Source organism: Spinacia oleracea, chromosome 3 (genome assembly GCF_020520425.1).
Source record: "Spinacia oleracea cultivar Varoflay chromosome 3, BTI_SOV_V1, whole genome shotgun sequence".
NCBI lineage: Eukaryota > Viridiplantae > Streptophyta > Magnoliopsida > Caryophyllales > Amaranthaceae > Spinacia > Spinacia oleracea.
The window spans coordinates 67,030,609-67,051,467 of NC_079489.1; positions in this window are offsets into that span (position 1 = coordinate 67,030,609).

Sequence of the window (20,859 nt, forward strand, 5' to 3'; positions counted from 1 at the left end):
CGAATATCCATAGACGGAGTATTTAATGCCATTAAATACTTGATCCGTTTACGTACTATTTGTGTGACCCTACGGGTTCAGTCAAGAGTAAGCTGTGGATTAATATCATTAATTCCACTTGAACTAAAGCGGCCTCTAGCTAGGCATTCAGCTCACTTGATCTCACTGAATTATTAACTTGTTAATTAATACTGAACCGCATTTATTAGACTTAACATAGAATGCATACTTGGACCAAGGGCATTATTTCCTTCAGTCTCCCACTTGTCCTTAGGGACAAGTGTGCATTTCCTAATTCCTTTGTCGCTCGATGCTTGCTCTTGAACATAAGGTAAGAGTTATCATCCTTATTATGTCCAGAGGTGTTCCTCGGTTTCAGAGTTCAACTGATCAAATAAACAGATAATCATAGCCTATGATTCATCCGAGCACGGCCATGCATTTCACAGTTTCTAGCTCTCCGAGTGGCCTTGTACAACTTTTAAGCATCTCATCCCGATTTATGGGAGGACAATCCCAATCCTGCGATCTTGAGATTAGACTTCGTTTGATAGGTGATTACCTGAGCGTTGTCTTTATAGCCTCCTTTTACGGTGCGACGGTTGGTCAACGTCAAAGCAACCAGTTCTCAAACAAGTAATCTCAAATCACTCAGGTATTGAGGATTTAGTGTCTAATAATTTTAATGAAATTTACTTATGACAGATTTTCATCTCTTACAGTAAAGTTTCATAGGTCTTGTCCGATACTAGTCTTCCCAAAGTAAGTATCTATGCAAATGATTATGACATTGCCATGTCCACATAGTTCAAGAAACAGAACTACTAGTCATCTTGCATTCTAGTCGTCTAACGTTTTCTATGCATCCAATTTTATAGAAAACTCCGACTAGGGACCATTTTCAACCTTTGACATTCAAGTTCACTTGATAGACATTTCTTAGTCACAGGACTGGTCCTGACAGTCTATCTTGAATATATCGTCAAATTGAAAGGACTCATCATTTAATACTAAACCAAGATTAAATGGAATATGAAAATACATTTCATATATGATAAATGTTCAACCCCATTGTTTTACAACCATGGGCCTCAAACCCATCTTTAAAACAGTTCATGGAATTCAAAGCTATGCTTGATTTCCAGTGCTACAACGTGAGTGTTGCTTCTCACTTGTTGCATAGGTTTAGTTATCATGTTTTGCCAATCTTAATATCCTTTTCATCGAATGTTCTTCGAGATATGATGATAAGATCTTTTCGAGTTTGTTTATTATGTGATCTAGTCTTTCTTACTTTGATGGTGGTTTTACTCATTTTGCAATGAAGAACCATCAAGTTAGCAGACGTTTTTCTTGCTTCAAGAGTGGTTCTACGCATTTTTCAATGAAGAACCATCAAGCCAGCAGATAGGTGATCTACCCAAACAACCCTGTTTTATTGTTTCTTAGGCAATAATTACTTTTACTTCAACTGTATAGGTTGCTAGTGATGCTTTGTTTGGATTTACCTATCCAAGCAGTTCATAGATATGTGGAAGACTCTCCAACTCTATCTTAGAACATAGAAATTATTATTTTAATTTCCCACGCAACAACTCATGGTCTCCAATCCATGTTGCCATTTCAAAACACGATGCTCTATAGCTCGTCCTTATCAATGGTTAACTCCAAAGGGTCTTGCTTGATCCTTTGCCAGTGTTTATGCGTGTAGCATCAATATTTAGCATATCTTTATTTCCTTGAATCAAGAACTATTCCTATGTACCTTTTCAAGTACCATAAGTATTCTTGATCTCAATCTAGTTGATCTTCACTTAGATCAATAGAGATTGGTATATGTTCGCCATGCCTAAAGTCATACGATACGTTTTTGGCGATCTTCATATTATATCATACATGATAAATTCTTTTGCAGAATAATTCCCAATTGAATTCTATTCATGTAAGTTTAGCTCATCTAGTTTCAGTAGATACTAAATCCAGCTAAATTATTTGACATATAATATAGGTTAAGAATCTTACTTAGATCCTTTGATGTTTAACTTAGTAAATGCTAATACATAGTTCAAACATTCTTTACTTAGATTTATTCACATGGGTCGAATATCTCCAATGGAGTCTTTCGTGTTTGATTTAGTAAATGCCATTACTTAATCTAAAACATTAATATAAGATCTTTGTAAATAGATCTTAATACCCAGTATGTACTAAGTTTCGCCTTGGTCCGTCATTGATGAATAATTTCAAATCTAAGTCATTAGCATTTGAATGTTATTTCACAATAGAGAGATATGTGTGTGATACACATAGGACCAATTAAGTTTTATGTACTCCCACTAAACTTCTTATATATCTATAAGAATCATGTACATTTTATGAAACTAAAATACTTATTAGCTTCACTAAAATACATTTCTAATTCTTAATTTCTTGCTTAAATCTATACTTAGATTTCTTAAGCTAGCATTCATTTCAAGCATTATTTGGATCCACAAATCCTATGACATGCCATGTACATAGTTTTCTTCCAACATTTGATTGAGGAATACGTTTTGTCATCCAATTGCCATATGTACCAATATGCAATCATTACTTGAATTATAGACTTAAGCATTACGATTATGCATGAGGTTTCAACACAATCCACACGGTGAATTTGCTTGTAACCTTTAGAAACTAATCTAGCTTTGTGTGTTAACACAATTTAATGTTTTATGGTTTTTATCCTTAAAACAAACTTGCAACCAATAGGTGTGAAACTATTCTTGCAAATCAACAAAATTTCAATTTTGTCATCAAAACACTGAGTATGTTTTATGGCCTCTAACCATTTAAAACATTTGAGTCTATATATGGCCTCTAACCATTTTAGGGAATCTGGGTTTCGTCATAGCTTTCTTACAGGTCACAAACTCATTAATCTAAATGATAATAGTTTAACTACAAGTTGTAGGTTTCTTCACTATCTAATAGAAGAATTGCATAGTTTCAGTGATTTGAACTCTATGCCTACTTGGATATAGAACATCAAACAATAGAATATCAATAGCCACTTGAAAGTCCTTTAAATATTCTGTTCTCCTTGAAGCACTTGTAAAGTCTTCTAAGAGATTATTATTTAAAGCCACTTCTAAAGTCCTTAAAGAATAAGTTCGGATTTTCTGAAGCACTTCGAAAAGCCTCCGGAATGTCCGTTTATGTTTGTTGTTCGCCTTGAAGACTTTCGAAGTCTATTTTCTCCCACTTGTCATTTTGGAAACGAATCTCCAAAAGGAAATTATTTCGAGCAAACAAACATTATGTTCTCAAAAATTCGTGGTAGAAACAATACCCTTGTGTCTCATTTGAATAAATCACAATGAAACATATATCTATACTTGGGCCTTAGTTTGTTGAATAACAAACACTAAGCTCCCACTGAGTTTAGGAACTCTTTAGATATATTATGAAAAGATACTCTGAACTTACTTTTCAAAAGCTTTGACGAATTTGGTTTAGTTTGGTGGTAGTTGAGTATTTTGTTTTAGAAATTATAGGAAAAGTCTTTATGATTCATCATTGATCGAATCAAGTACCAATTGACTTCGATCATTCCAACTTAGATATGCCATATCTTATGGAACTAGACCGTGAATTTACAACACACAATCATTGATGATCATTCTTGGTCTCAAGCAATCATTAATATGATCTAACCTAGATCTTTATGATTTCTTGCCAAGTGGGATTTATACTTCTGAATCTTTGAACTAGCCAAACAGATTCAAACTTATATCACATTGAGTAAATAAACCTATATTCACTCAAATCTGTGTGAAATAATAAAGTCATAAAACCTTTCTTTAGCTTTGAACTCTATCGTCTAGGCGTTCTAACAATAGTTCATATCTTTTGTTACTTTCAACAAGTAAGACTAGTTGTCTTAAATTGATCTAGAAATCAATGAACTTTCAAAAGTCCATCAAAATAGAGCTTTTGAATGTTAACTTGTTGATATGGTCTAAGCAACAATGCCAAAGATTAGTGGAACTCAAATCAAGAGGTTGATTTTAACCTAGTAAAGTTTTTATTGTTAAAGAGTTGTTTGTTTTAATCAAGCATATTGACTCAACCCGTAATTGACCATTTCATTCAAATAAACAAACAACCATTGTTTTTGTTCTTCTGAATGTGAGTCTTTCTGTGTTTGAAAACAGAAATTTAGGTATGCTGATTGTGGAACAAAATAGCCATTAAGTTCCAGCCTTTGAAAGGACTTAAAACAAACTAGATGACCCTACAACTAATGTAGCATTGCCATGCTTCATTTCCCACTTGTAGGTCATTAGTGTAGCCTAGCTTCCATTGTTTGAGTTATTACCGAAGTAAGAACCTCAAGCGGTATATGATACCAAGGAAGTTTGATTGCTAGGTCACTTCTCTTTAAACACAAACTTATAGGTAGAAACGGAATCGTAAATTCCTTTCATTTGTTCCTTGTTTTCCTATTTCTTGTACCCTTTCTTATAGTCTTAAGAATTGAATTCTATAGTGTTGACTTTTATACTTTGTTAGACATGTCCGATGTCATTCCAACAGAGTTCTTACCATTTTATTTATATTGAATATTCTGTTTCAACTAGATGATCTTACCAGAAGCTTCTAAAGTTCTCTAAGCATCAATCTATTCGAATGTCTAGGGACTAGACTCATTCGAGAATTAAATGGACAAAGATATTAGGTTGTTAACCATTGGTAAAGCTGAGTGTTTAAACTCAATTCTTTATGATCTCAAAACTACATTGTATTTTGAATTCACAAGCACCAATCGGTTTGCCATTCGACTTTGATATTCGAAAACAACCATAAAAGTCGCTAAAAGAAACGTACATTTAAATCGCTCATTTTCTCTCATTTCCGTGAATCGTTCTTGAATTCACTACCAATCGAGGAAATTTACTGTTACCTTTCTAAAAGGATTTATTGCAGTGCAAGATATTTAATTATAAACAATAATTAAAATATACATTGAAGCATGCAAAGTCTAAACATTTATCATGAGTAATAACTTGAAAATTAAAGCAATCATGCAATTTAAACAAGTCATTAGCATTTTATTCGAATTATGTGTTCCGGCAGGTGTGAATAAAATGATTCCAAGACCCTAAAACCATTGAAGAATTAAGCACTATTTGTCGACTCAATTCTAAAACATTTTAGGTAAGCAAAAGCCTTTTGCTAATAGTCTAAGAACTTATTAGGTAAACCTATCGATTTTGCCACGACATAAAAGGACTCCTTACTTATATCGTTGAGTTTCATTAAAACTAACATGTACTCACAATTATTTGTGTACCTTGCCCCTTTAGGACCAATAAGTAACACCTCGCTGAGCGAAAACTATTACTAGATTGATGTAAAGGATATCCAAGCAAGTGTATATTTTGGCATGGCACCTTTTAACTCAATTTTTAAGTTTGGAACTTAAGGCTCTTACTATGTTGGTTAGATTTTAAGTGAACTAAAATCTTTAATCATGCAACATAATCAAGCTTTTGATCTCATGCATTTTAAGACATATTTAAAAGCAATAAATAACTTAAAACATGCATAAGATAAATGTGATCTAGTATGGCCCGACTTCATCTTGAAGCTTTAACTTCAAAGTCCGTCTTGAAAATCTCCGTGGGAGGCACCATTTTCTTCAAATAGAATAAGCTATAATTAAAACTAATTACAATTATTTGATGGTATGCAGACCATATTTGAATTGAAAAACAACTTTGGTACTTTAGACCAATTACATTCAAATTAATGGTACGCAGACCATATTTTCTATCCTATTTAGGTCATACTAGTCACTTCATAACCTGCAAAACAGTACATATACAATATATACCATTCACCCATTCATTATCATGAATGGCCCACATAGCTGGTTAGTAAAACACATTATGCATCACGTAAACATTTGCATCAATTAATCAAGGGCACCAATAATCTACAAATTATTCAGTCCTTATTAATTCTAATCAAGTTGTTTTAACCTTAAGGATTTGTAGACCTAATCAAGAGTTTATGACTAAAAGGGGCTCCCACTTAAACCAATAAATTCATATGCTTTACTAATTTTAAACATAAAAATGTATTTCAAGTCTAACCGGAAACATACAAATTTAATTAAAATTTAAAGCTCATATAAATTTATAATTGAATCCATAAAGTTTAATTTAATTTCAGTCGTATTTAAATTAATTCATGATTTTAATTTTAGTAAAATAATTAGAATAAATAAAATTTATTATAATTACAATATTCAAAATTAAAATCCAAGAAAATAATTTAAATTATTAATTTTAAAATTAATTAAAATTACGTAAACTGAAAATTTCAAATTAAAATTTCAAAACAATCTAATCGCAACGCAACAACCTCACGCATCGCACGCCCATGGGCCACACGCACACAGCCATCGCTAGCCATGTGCGCGCAGCCCATGCGCTGCCTCGCATCGCTGCTGCTCACCATCGCAAGGCATCACGCATGGTGCTCGCTGCGCGCGCCAGCGCTCGACGCACGAGCATGCTGCCGCAGCCCATCGCTGGGCGCAGCACTCGTCGTACGTCGCAACGCGCACTCGCACGCCATCGCTGGGCGCAGCGCTCGTCGCACTCGCAACAAGCGCTTGCACGCCATCGCTGGGCGCAGCGCTCGTCGCACGCACAACAAGCACTCGCACGCCATCGCTGGGCGCAGCGCTCGTCGCACGCACAACAGCGCTCGCTGCGCGCGAGCGATCGATGCTTGGCGCAGCACTCGTGGCACGCGAGCTTGCACTCGCTGCGCGCGAGGCTCCGCACGCTTGCGCGAGGCAGTGCACGCTGTGGCGCAGCTCGCTTGCTGCCCACACGCGACTGCTCGTGCCTTGCCCTCGCCCTCGCCCATTCGCCCATCGCACACAGCCACGACACAAGGCTGGGTTGCTGCCTTGTGCTCGTGCACCATGGCCTTGCTCATTGCTTTCGTGCCGCATGGGCGACGAGCTCCCTTGCTCGTCGTCATATGCCCGCACTATGCAACACCCCTCAAGGGTAACACGTAGCGTCCATTGCTTTGTGCGTGCAAGTTATATGAGCGAATCGCATAAAATTTTAAAATTTATATTCAAAATTAATGACAAATTAATAAATAATATTAATTTCATAATTTTAGGGCGAAAAATCGAAAATTTATTATTCAATTGATTTCCGATTAACATGGATTCAAGTCTAGGTCATAAAAATTTAAAATTTAACATAAATTTACAATTTTTATGGTGGTTTTTAATCATAGGTATCTAATTAAATTATAACTAATTATGAAAATCAAATTAATTCTAAATTATTCCAATTTTCAACAAATTAATCATAATTACAAATTAGATTGCATAATTAACAAGGTTAGGCATTCAAACTTGTTAAACATATACAGTAGGTCAATAAAAAATTCAAGATTTATCAACAAGAATCGCAAATATTTAATTTAACATCTTAAATTTACGAAATTTTGCATTCGAAAAACTAAAACCTCCGAAAAGTCATAGTTAGGCTTCGAATTTGAGAATTCTGGGTTCGGCCGAAAAAAACTACTTTTGTCAAAATTTTAGAATGCCTTTTACATGCGGAATTGACACAAAAATCACTCGATTTGGATGAGTAACGAAGAAACTGCCGAAAAACTGCGTACGTATAATTAAATAAACGCAATTTGCAATTAATTAACAATTACGAAAATTAATCACCCCTTTTAATTCTTGCAAATTTGTAATATTTAACCATGTTCATGCAATTTAGATTATGAAAATAATAAGAGGCTCGTGATACCACTGTTAGGTTATGATACATATGACAATTCATAAATCATGCGGAAAAACCATAAAGCCAGGAAAACATATTATTTACACATAATCATTTAGCATAGTTTAGATGCACACTCTTTGTTGCGTGCCTTCCCTAGCTGCGCCCGAACCGAACAAGAACAAGTCCTTAGGACTCCAAGTGTCGTCCCTCCGTAGATAGTCCACAGCACGTCCGGATCCGCCTTAAGATTGACCAACTAGAATCGCCCTTAAGGTACTACTTATTTTCGGCTAAATGGGCAAGAGTTATGGCTGATTTTTCTGCTTAAAAATCCTAGCTTTGAATACTTGAAAACTTGTGTATAAATTTATGACCCTAGGCATATATTTATAGAACCCTGGAAAGGATTTCGAATCCTGTTAGAATACTAATTAATTAATTAGAATCCTATTAGAACTCTAAATAATTAATTTAATCTTTTAGGATTAGGATTTAATCTATGCACGAATTCTGATAGCTTTAGGATTCGTATAGCACGTACACACGCACCGCACGAGCATCGCACGCCCATGCGCAAGCCTTGCGGCCCACGCTGTGCGCACGGCGCACAGGCCCACTGCCCGCAGCCCATTTGTGCGCGCGCGCCAGCCTTGGCTGGGACTGGCCTTGCGCTGGGCCTGGTCGAGGCATTGGCGTGTTGTTGGATGCGTGTGGCTTGCTGGGCGATGGCCTGGCTTCGTGCTGGGCCCTCGTCCGGCAGGCCTCGTCCGATGCTTATTCGTACGATACGCTTCCGATTAAATTCCCGGTTCCGGAATTCATTTCCGATACGAACAATATTTAACATTTCCGATCCCGGAATCAATTTCCGTTTCGAACAAATATTTAATATTTCCGTTTCCGGAATTATTTTCCGATTCCGATAATATTTCCGATTCTGACAATATTTCCGTTTCCGGCAATATTTCCGATTCCGGCAATATTTCCATTTCCGATAATATTTTCCGATACGTACCATGTTTCCGTTTCCGGCAACATCTACGACTTGGATAATATTTATATTTCCGATACGATCCATATTTCCGATTCCGGCAATATCATCGTTTCCGGAGTATTCATTTCTTGCCTGTGACGATCTCAGCTCCCACTGAAACCAAGATCCGTCGATTCCGAATATCCATAGATGGAGTATTTAATGCCATTAAATACTTGATCCGTTTACGTACTATTTGTGTGACCCTACGGGTTCAGTCAAGAGTAAGCTGTGGATTAATATCATTAATTCCACTTGAACTAAAGCGGCCTCTAGCTAGGCATTCAGCTCACTTGATCTCACTGAATTATTAACTTGTTAATTAATACTGAACCGCATTTATTAGACTTAACATAGAATGCATACTTGGACCAAGGGCATTATTTCCTTCATTTAAGGCGGATCCGGACGTGCTGTGGACTATCTACGGAGGGACGACACTTGGAGTCCTAAAGACTTGTTCTTGTTCGGTTCGGGCGCAGCTAGGGAGGGCACGCAACAAAGTGTATGCATCTAAACTATGCTAAATGATTATGTGTAAATAATATGCTTTCCTGGCTTTATGGTTTTTCCGCATGATTTATGTTTTGTCATATGAATCATAACCTAACAGTGGTATCACGAGCCTCTTATTATTTTCATAATCTAAATTGCATGAACATGGTTAAAAATTACAAATTTGCAAAGAATTAAAAGGGGTGATTAATTTTCGTAATTGTTAATTAATTGCAAATTGCGTTTATTTAATTATATGTACGCAGGTTTTCGGCAGAATATTCGTTACTCGTCCAAATCGAGTGATTTTTGTGTCAATTCCGCATGTAAAAAGCATTCTAAAATTTTGACAAAAATTTTATTTTCCGGCCTAACCCAGAATTCCCAAATTCGAAGCCTAACTATGACTTTTCAGAGGTTTTAGTTTTTCGAACGCAAAAGTTTGTAAATTTAAGATGTTAAATTAAATATTTGCGATTCTTGTTGATAAATCTTGAATTTTTGATTGACCTACAGTATATGTTTAACAAGTTTGAGTGCCTAGCCTTGTTAATTATACAACCTAATTTGTAATTATGATTAATTTGTTGAAATTCGAATAATTTAGAATTAATTTGATTTTCATAATTAATTAATAATTTAATTAGGTACCAATGATTAAAAACCACCATAAATTTGTTATTTTGTGTTAAATTTTAAAATTTTATGACCTAGATTTGAATCCATGTTAATCGGAAATTAATTAATTAATAAATTTTCGATTTTTCGTCCTTAAATTATGAAATTAATATGATTTATTAATTTGTCATTAATTTTGGAAATAAAAGTTTTAATTTTTATGCAATTCGCTCATAAAACTTGCACGCACAAAGCAATGGACGCTAAGTGTTACCCTTAAGGGGTGTTGCATAGTGCGGGCATGCGACGACGAGCAAGGAAGCTCGTCGCCCATGCGGTACGAATGCAGCGAGCAAGGGGAGTAGCACACGAGCACAAGGCTGCAGCCCTGCCTTGCGTCGAGTGCTGCGATGATGCATGGGCGGATGGGCGATGAAGCAAGGCGTGCTAGCATGGCAGGCGCGCGCGCGGGCAGCGAGGGGTGCCTCGCAGCACGAGAGCCGCCTCGCCCAGCCTCGCCAAGCAACTGCTGCGCCACGAAGTAGCGAGCGATGCTGCGCGCAAGCGTGGCTCGGCTTGCTGCGTTTGCGCGTGGCAGCTGCTCGAGCCTTGCCGTGTGATCACTCGTGAGGGGCGATGATGCGCCCATGCCTCGTCTTGACCCGATTGATGCGCTTTGAATTTAATTTTTGATTTTCAGTTCGGAAACGATTTTAATTAAATTTTAAAATTCGTAATTTAAATTGTTTTCTTGGATTTTAATTTTGAATATTATAATTATTTTAAATTTTATTTATACTAATTATTTTACTAAAATTAAATCTTGAATTAATTTAAATTCGTTTGATTCAACTGAAATAAATTAAAATTAATGGATTCGATCATAAATTTATGTGAGCTTTAAATTTTAATTAAATTTGTATGTTTCCGGTTAGACTAGAAATACATTTTTATGTTTAAAATTAGTAAAGCATATGAATTTATTGGTTTAAGTGGGAGCATTTTTAGTCATAAACTCTTGATTATGTCTACAAATCCTTTAAGGTTAAACAACTTGATTAGAATTAATAAGGACTGAATAATTGGTAGATTATTGGTGCCCTTAATTAATTGCTACAAATATTTATGTGATGCATAACGTGTTTTACTAACCAGCTATGTGGGCCATTCATGATAATGAATGGGTGAATGGTATATATTGTATATGTAATGTTTTGCAGGTTATGAAGTGACTAGTATGGCCCAAATAGGATAGAAAATATGGTCTGCGTACCATTAATTTGAATGTAATTGGTCTAAAGTACCAAAATTGTTTTTTCAATTCAAATATGGTCTGCGTAACATCAAATAGTTGTAATTAGTTTAATTATAGCTTATCCTATTTGAAGAAAATGGCGCCTCCCATGGTGGATTTCAAGAAGAAGTTACCATTTTCGAGACGGACTTTGAAGTTGAAGCTTCAAGATGAAGTCGGGCCATACTAGATCACATTTATCTTATGCATGTTTTGAGTTATTTATTGTTTTTAAATATGTCTTAAATATGCATGAGATCAAAGCTTGATTATGTTGCATGATTAAGGATTTTAGTTCACTTAAAATCTAACCAACATAGTAAGAGCCTTAAGTTCCAAACTTAAAAATTGAGTTAAAAGGTGCCATGCCAAAATAAACACTTGCTTGGATATCCTTTACATCAATCTAGTAATAGTTTTCACTCAGCGAGGTGTTACTTATTGGTCCTAAAGGGGCAAGGTACACAAATAATTGTGAGTACATGTTAGTTTTGGTGAAACTCAACGATATAAGTAAGGAGTCCTTTTATGTCGTGGCAAAATCGATAAGTTCTTAGACGTACCTATCAACCAAGAATAGTTTCTAGACTATTAGCAAAAGGCTTTTGCTTACCTAAAAGATTTTAGAATTGAGTCTAAATACATAATGTGCTTAACTCTTCAATGGATTTTAGGATCTTGGAATCATTTTATTCACACCTGCCGGAACACATAACTTGAATAAAATGCTTAATGAACATTGAATTATGCATGTATGCTAGAATTTAAGTTTATTAAGAAAAACTGTGAATGGTTATTTATTTGTTTATTCTTTTCAATTGTAGTTTTAACTATGGCAAACAACAATCAAAACATCATCATGGGTTCTGAGCTTATGGTCAAGCTGAACCTAACAATTTTTCTTGAATGGGAAGCTAAGCTAGTTGAAATAGTCAGACTCAATGGACTTGAATATGTACTGTTACATCCCATGCCAAGCTACTATGCCAGAGACATGACCCCTGAAAGATTTTCCATCTGGGATGCGGATCTCAAAAAGGTTATGAGTCTCATGCTGAACAATATCCCTGATGAATGGGCTAGAAGGTTTGTAGCTTATGAACCTTTTACGCTCATCAAGAATCTGAGGGATATCTGTCGTGGAAGCACGGAGGACAGGGACCTGAATGTCCATGAGTTGATTGAATCAATGTCTGGTCTAAAGGTTAGTTCTCCCAACAGGTGTTATAGGATGGAAGTCCAAGAAACACATGTTCAGCTCCTTCGCACTAAACAAAGGGTAGGCGTCCCACTAAGGTTCTATGTGGATCTTATGCTTTCATATTTCGATCGCCTAAGTCTGCTAGGAACACCAATAAGCGAAAGGATGGCAGTCTCTATCTTGCTCAATTCACTGCACAGTGGGTTTGGTCGCTTCAAGCAACTATACTTAAGTGAACCAAGAGAAGAAACAGTTGCAGAATTTGTTCACCTTGTCAGAAAGGCTGAGATAATACTGGACTGCGAAGCCAAAGATTTACTCAAGGCTAAAGGGAGACCGTTCAAGAAAAGTGGAAAGTCCAAGGGCAATGCTAAATCAAAGCAGGACAAGTCCACATCAAGCTGTCTTTATTGTGATGGAATAGGCCATTACAAAAGAGAATGTCCAAAGCTAAAGGAAGATCAGAAGAACGGAACAGTCGTTCCATCTTCAGGTATTTTCGTTATAGACTGTATACTTGCTAATTCAACTTCTTGGGTATTAGATACAGGTTGTGGCTCACACTTATGTTCCAATCCACAGGGACTAAGAAGAAGTAGAAAGTTAAGCAAGGGTGAAGTCGACCTACGAGTGGGAAATGGAGCACAGATTGCTGCATTAGCTGTAGGAACTTATTATTTGTCGTTGCCCTCTGGGATAGTTTTGGAACTGGAAGAGTGTTTCCATGTTCCAAGTCTTACTAAAAATATCATTTCTGTTTCTTGCTTAGATGCTAAGGGATTTTCTTTTTTAATAAAAGACAATAGTTGTTCGTTTTATTTTAAAGAGATGTTTTATGGATCTGCTAGATTAGTCAATGGACTTTATTTATTAGATCACGACAAACAAGTTTATAACATAAATACCAAAAAGGCCAAAAAGGATGATTCAGATCTCACCTATCTATGCCATTGTCGATTAGGCCATATTAACTTGAAACTCATAGAAAGACTTCAAAAGGAAGGAATTCTAGAACCATTTGACTTAGAGGATTATGGTAAGTGCGAATCATGTTTACTTGGCAAAATGACAAAGCAACCTTTCTCTAAAGTTGGAGAAAGAGCAACTGAACTATTGGGATTAATCCATACAGATGTATGTGGACCAATGAGTACAAATGCTAGGGGTGGTTTCAGCTACTTTATCACTTTCACTGATGACTTCAGTAGATATGGTTATGTCTACCTAATGAAGCATAAGTCTAAATCATTTGACAAATTCAAGGAATTTGAGAGTGAAGTAGAGAATCAATTAGGCAAGAAGATTAAAGCACTGCGGTCTGATAGAGGCGGTGAATATCTGAGCTATGAATTTGATGACCATCTGAAAGAATGTGGAATTCTATCAGAATTGACTCCTCCTGGAACACCACAATGGAACGGTGTGTCGGGACAGAGGAACAGAACCTTGCTAGACATGGTTAGGTCAATGATGGGCCAGGCCGAACTTCCAATAGAATTTTGGGGACATGCACTAAATACAGCTGCACTCACTATAAATAGAGCTTCGTCTAAAGCTGTTGAAAAGACTCCATATGAGTTATGGTTTGGAAAGCCTCCAAATGTGTCTTTTCTTAAGATTTGGGGATGTGAAGTATACGTCAAACGATTAATTTCAGAATAACTTCATCCAAAATCTGACAAATGTATCCTTGTGGGCTATCCAAAGGAAACAAAGGGGTATTACTTCTACAATACATCTGAGAACAAAGTGTTTGTTGCTCGAGATGGTATCTTTTTGGAAAAGAATCACATTTCCAAAATGACAAGTGGGAGAAAAGTAGACCTCGAAGAAATTCGAGTCGAACAACAAACTCTAGAGAATGCTCAAGATGACATTCAAGATGAAACTCAGAGATCTTTAGAAGTATCTGGTGAGGATCATGGTCAATCTAGAGATGTAACCCCGCGTAGATCGCAGAGATATAGATCTCAACCGGAAAGGTACTTAGGTATTTTGACGAACGAGAGCTATGACGTTCTATTACTTGAAAGTGATGAACCTGCGACTTAAAAACAAGCTATGACGAGACCTAGCTCCAAGCAATGGTAAGAAGCCATGCAATCTGAATTAGACTCCATGTCAGAAAACCAAGTATGGGATTTGGTCGATTTGCCAGATGGCTACCAAGCCATTGGAAGCAAATGGGTTTTCAAACTGAAAAAGGACAAGGATGGGAAACTTGAAGTTTTCAAAGCTAGATTGGTTGCAAAAGGTTACAGGCAAGTCCACGGTTTGGATTACGATGAAACCTTTTCACCAGTTGCAATGCTAAAGTCTGTTCGGATAATGTTAGCAATCGCTGCATATTACGATTACGAAATATGGCAGATGGATGTCAAAACTGCTTTCTTAAACGGCGTTTTAACAGAAACTGTGTTTATGACACAACCTGAAGGTTTTGAGGATCCTTAGAATGCTAAAAAGGTATGCAATATAAAGAAATCAATCTACGGATTGAAGCAGGCATCAAGGAGCTGGAATATACGTTTTGATGAAGCAGTCAGTGACTTTGGTTTCATCAAGAACGCAGACGAATCTTGTGTATACAAGAAGGTCAGTGGGAGCAAAATTGCTTTCCTAGTATTATATGTCGATGACATATTACTTATCGGAAATGACATCCCTATGTTGAACTCTGTCAAGATTTGGCTTGGGAAATGTTTTTCGATGAAGGATCTAGGAGAAGCATAGTACATATTAGGCATCAAGATTTACAGAGATAGATCTAAAAAGATGATTGGACTTAGTCAAAGCACTTATATCAATAAGGTGCTTGATAGGTTCAAGATGGCAGACTCCAAGCGAGGCTACCTACCCATGTCTCATGGAATGACTCTAAGCAAGACTCGGTGCCCAAAAACACTTGATGAGCGTAGACGAATGAATGGGATTCCATATGCATCATTGATTGGTTCAATAATGTATGCTATGATATGTACACGCCCGGATGTTGCGTACGCACTCTGTGCTACGAGCAGATACCAGTCGGACCCAGGAGAGGCACATTGGACTGCTGCCAAGAATATTCTGAAGTACCTGAAAAGGCACAAAGATGACTTCCTGGTCTATGGTGGAGATGATGAATTAATTGTTAAAGGCTATACGGACGTAAGTTTCCAAACCGACAAAGATGATTTCAGATCACAGTCTGGGTTTGTCTTCTGCCTCAACGGAGGTGCAGTAAGCTGGAAAAGCGCCAAGAAAAGCACCATTGCGGATTCTACAACTGAAGCGGAGTACATTGCTGCACATGAAGCAGCAAAGGAAGCTATATGGCTAAGGAAGTTCATAGGTGAACTTGGTGTAGTCCCCTCCATTAAAGGACCAATAGTCCTGTATTGTGATAATAACGGAGCTATTGCACAGGCAAAGGAGCCTAGACACCACCAAAGAGTCAAGCATGTACTTCGTAGATTTCACCTTCTACGAGAGTTCGTTGAAAGAAAAGAAGTCGAGATAAGCAAGATTGGAACTGATGACAACATATCAGATCCATTGACTAAACCTCTGCCGTAGGCGAAGCACAACTCGCACACTGCAGCTATGGGAATCAAGCATATTGGAGAATGGCTTTGATTTCCTTGTTTAATGTTTTAAAGTTTTAGAGTTTAATTCTTTGTAAAACATTATTGGTTAATCATTCACAATAAATGAATAGAATTCATTTTTCCATTTAATTTGTGGTTTATTAAATGATGAGTCCCTTCAATTTGACAATATATTCAAGATAGACTGTCAGGACCAGTCTTGTGACTAAGAAATGTCTATCAAGTGAACTTGAATGTCAAAGCTTGAAAATGGTCCCTGGTCGGAGTTTTCTGTAAAATTGGACGCATAGAAAAAATTAGACGACTAGAAATGCAAGATGACTAGTAGTTCTGTTTCTTGAACTATAAGTACATGGCAATGTCATAATCATTTTCATAGATACTTACTTTGGGAAGACTAGTATCGGACAGACCTATGAAACTTCACTATAAGAGATGAAAATTTGTCATAAGTAAATTTCATTAAAATTATTAGACACTAAATCCTCAATACCTGAGTGATTTGAGATTACTTGTTTGAGAACTGGTTGCTTTGACGTTGACCAACCGTCGCACCGTAAAAGAAGGCTATAAAGGGAACGCTCAGGTAATCACCTATCAAACGAAATCTAAACTCAAGATCGCAAGATTGGGATTGTCCTCCCATAAATCGAGATGAGATGCTTAAAAGTTGTACAAGGCCACTCGGAGAGCTAGAAACTGTGAAATGCATGGCCGTGCTCGGATGAATCATAGGCTATGATTATCTGTTTATTTGATCAGTTGAACTCTGAAACCGAGAAACACCTCTGGACATAATAAGGATGACAACTCTTACCTTATGTTCAAGAGAAAGCATCGAGCGACAAAGGAATTAGGAAATGCACACTTGTCCCTAAGGACAAGTGGGAGACTGAAGGAAATAATGCCCTTGGTCCAAGTATGCATTCTATGTTAAGTCTAATAAATGCGGTTCAGTATTAATTAACAAGTTAATAATTCAGTGAGATCAAGTGAGCTGAATGCCTAGCTAGAGGCCGCTTCAGTTCAAGTGGAATTAATGATATTAATCCACAACTTACTCTTGACTGAACCCGTAGGGTCACACAAATAGTACGTAAACGGATCAAGTATTTAATGGCATTAAATACTCTATCTATGGATATTCGGAATCGACGAATCTTGGTTTCAGTGGGAGCTGAGATCGTCACAAGAAAGAAATGAATACTCCGGAAATGATGATATTGCCGGAAACGGAAATATGGATCGTATCGGAAATATAAATATTATCCAAGTCGTAGATGTTGCCGGAAACGGAAACATGGTACGTATCGGAAAATATTAATGGAAATGGAAATATTGCCGGAATCGGAAATATTGCCGGAAACGGAAATATTGTCTGAATCGGAAATACTATCGGAATCGGAAAATAATTCCGGAAACGGAAATATTAAATATTTGTTCGAAACGGAAATTAATTCCGGAATCGGAAATATTAAATATTGTTCGTATCGGAAATGAATTCCGGAATCGGGAAAGTAATCGGAAGCGTATCGTACGAATTAGCATCGGACGAGGCCTGCCAGACGAAGGCCCAGCACGAAGCCGGGCCATCGCCCAGCAAGCCAGCGCTCCACAACGCACCAGCCAAGGCTGCGCCAAGCCCACCGCAAGGCAGGCCCAGCGCGCGCCAAGGCTGCGGCAGCGTGTGGGCCTCGTGGCAATGGGCTGCGAGCTCGCGGGCTGCGCGCGCGCGCATGGCGCCCCTCGTGGGCTGCTGTGCGTGCGTGTGTGTGTTTGTGTGCTATACGAATCCTAAAGCTATCAGGTTTCGATATATGATTAAATTCCTAATCCTAAAAGGATAAATTAATTAAATAAGAGTTCTATTAGGATTCTAGTTTAATTAATTCGTATCCTAATATGATTCCAGTTCCTTTTCCATACCTCTATAAATAGGTGCCTAGGGTCATAATTTAGAGACACAATTGAAGTACTCTAAAGGTAAGATTTTGAAGAAAAATCAGCCATACACTTGCACCATATTAGCCGAAATTCCTAAGCAACCTTAAGGGCGATTCTAGTTGGTCAAGCTTAAGGCGGATCCGGACGTGCTGTGGACTATCTTCGGAGGGACGACACTTGGAGTCCTAAAGACTTGTTCTTGTTCGGTTCGGGCGCAGCTAGGGAGGGCACGCAACAAAGTGTATGCATCTAAACTATGCTAAATGATTATGTGTAAATAATATGCTTTCCTGGCTTTATGGTTTTTCCGCATGATTTATGTTTTGTCATATGAATCATAACCTAACAGGATGGTGTGAAGTGTAAGATCTACACGGGTCACAAGAGTTTGAATTACATCTTTACGCAAAAGGACTTGAATATGCGTCAAAGAAGGTAGCTAGAGTTGATAAAGACATCAAGTACCATGAGGGAATGCAAATGTAGTTGCGGATGCTCTAAGTAGAAAATCAAGCCATGGAGTGAACTCTCTGGTAGTACCTCTGAATCCACTTCAGGAGTGAACAAATTGAGGCTCTGCTGTGTTCAAAACCAAGCCAATTCATTATTTATTGTCTACAGTTGGAGCTGAAAGGGCATTCAAAGAACAGATGAGCTACCGTCTCAGTTGTAGAACCACACAGTGGACAAATATCACCAGTACCTTTAACTTATATAATCTATCTTTTGTTTTCACTATGTCTAACAGTGTAAGCCACATAATGAATCTATTTTTAGGCACAGAGAGTCTGTTCCAAACATACATTTGCCACTGAACTTTAGCCCCTTGAGTACAGAGTTGGTTGTAGGACTCTTTGATTGAGTACTTAGCTGATCTCAACCACTGGCAGGAATTAAGATTTGTGTTTGTAGACATCTAATTCGTGTCTCCCCTAATGGGATGATGACAAAACCATTATCCTTGCTAGGTGGTTGGTGCAACACCGTGCGGAAGTCCCAATTGCTAAGATATATTCCAAAATCCAAGATCCAAAGTCCAACTCCCGAGTCCGTTCCCATTTCGAAACTCGGTACAAAATTCAATTTCCAAAATTCAAGTTCGGAATCCAAACACAATCTCACCCAATGGACCTCTCCATTGGTTTTACAAGGCCATTTCCAATTAAAATGTCATTAAGCAATCAAGAAACGGGCGCGGACCCAAAAACCGAGCATGCCGGGCCCGTCCCGTAAATCCGATTCCAAGTACAAATTCCGAATTCAAAAGGTGGGATTTTAGTCGCAAATTCTTGCCTTAACCACCAAGAAATCGCTACATTCCAAAATCGTACAAAGGTCCTTCTTTTAGTGGCGTCTTCCACGTGGCCTAGGTGGTGGGGGCAGCCTAGGCGCCAGGCGCCACCTTGCTTTGTCTTGTAGCAGGTTAATATCCTATATAAACCCCTCATTTTCACCCCGAAAATGAGGAGGAATTTTTAATACAAGGTCGTAATCCAAATATTTCCTCTCAACAAAAATCAATACAAAATACAATTCAATCTTCAAAATTTCAAGAATCCTACAAATTTCCTAATATCAAGAGAAATTGGGAATTCAAATTGGAGGCATAACCTAACGCTAACAAGATAATCTAAATCCTTATTCTAAATTACTATGCTCTACTCTAATCTTCTACCTTTCTAATCCAAGATCCAAACTCCAACGATGTTTGTGTTTGAGTTCATACTCATGACCAACTAGGAAAAAAAATACAAAGGTGCAATCTTTGGGAAGATTTCATTCTTGAAATCTCTCTCAAATGATTTTCCAATCACCATTTCAATATTCAAATGCAAGTTTCAAGCTTTATTTCCAAAAATGATTAGTAAAATGAGGAATTTTTACTCTTGAAAAATTTTCTGTTTACAACAATCATCATACAATCTTACAAAATCCTAACCTTTCCAAAAGTTCAAGGATGTTTAAGAAAAGTGCAATCCCTTTTCTAAAATAGAACATATGAACATTCAAGTTCATGATACAAAATTCAATGTTCAAGTTCAATGATGTTTAAATAAGAGCAAACTCTCTTTAAACTAGAATATTTCAAATCATGGAGTATGTTAAAGATGAGATTTTTCTAGCATGAAATCTCTTAATCTTTGATGTTGAACCTCCCTTTACAAGTTCAAGTTCTATTTCAAGTTCTATGTTATTGATTACTCCAAACATTTTACAACCTAGCTTCAAAGTCGCCCAAATAGGAAGACTGGAAGCAACACAGGAGGCTAAGAACACCTATCCTAAAAGACCAAAGCACCTCACAGGCTAAAAAACCAATGTCTATCTCTATTACAAGTTTTCTTGTTTAGCAGATTTACATCTCTACTCTTGACTTCAAACTGAATGGACTTAATAGTATGCTTGATTTGCTGGAACCTTCATGGTCCAGACAGTTGTCGTTCTAGCTCTCCGGATATTGTAAACCAAACTAGCAATAACAATGTAGATGATTGTTTTATGAACTTTGGCCCCTTGAGTACAAAGTTGGTTGTAGGACTCTTTGATTGAGTACTTAGCTAACTAAACCACTGGGAGGAATAAAGATTTGTGTTTGTAGACACCTAATTCGTGTCTCCCCTAATGTGATGATGATGAAACCATTATCGTTGCTAGGTGGTTGGTGCAACTCCGTGCGGAAGTCCCAATTACTAAGATATATTCCAAAATCCAATATCCAAAGTCTAACTCCCGAAACCGTTCCCATTTTGTTACTCGCTACTAAATTCGATTTCCAAAATTCAAGATGGAAATCCAAACACAATCTCACCCAATGGACCTCTCCCTTGGTTATACAAGGCCATTTCCAATCAAAATGCTATTAAGCA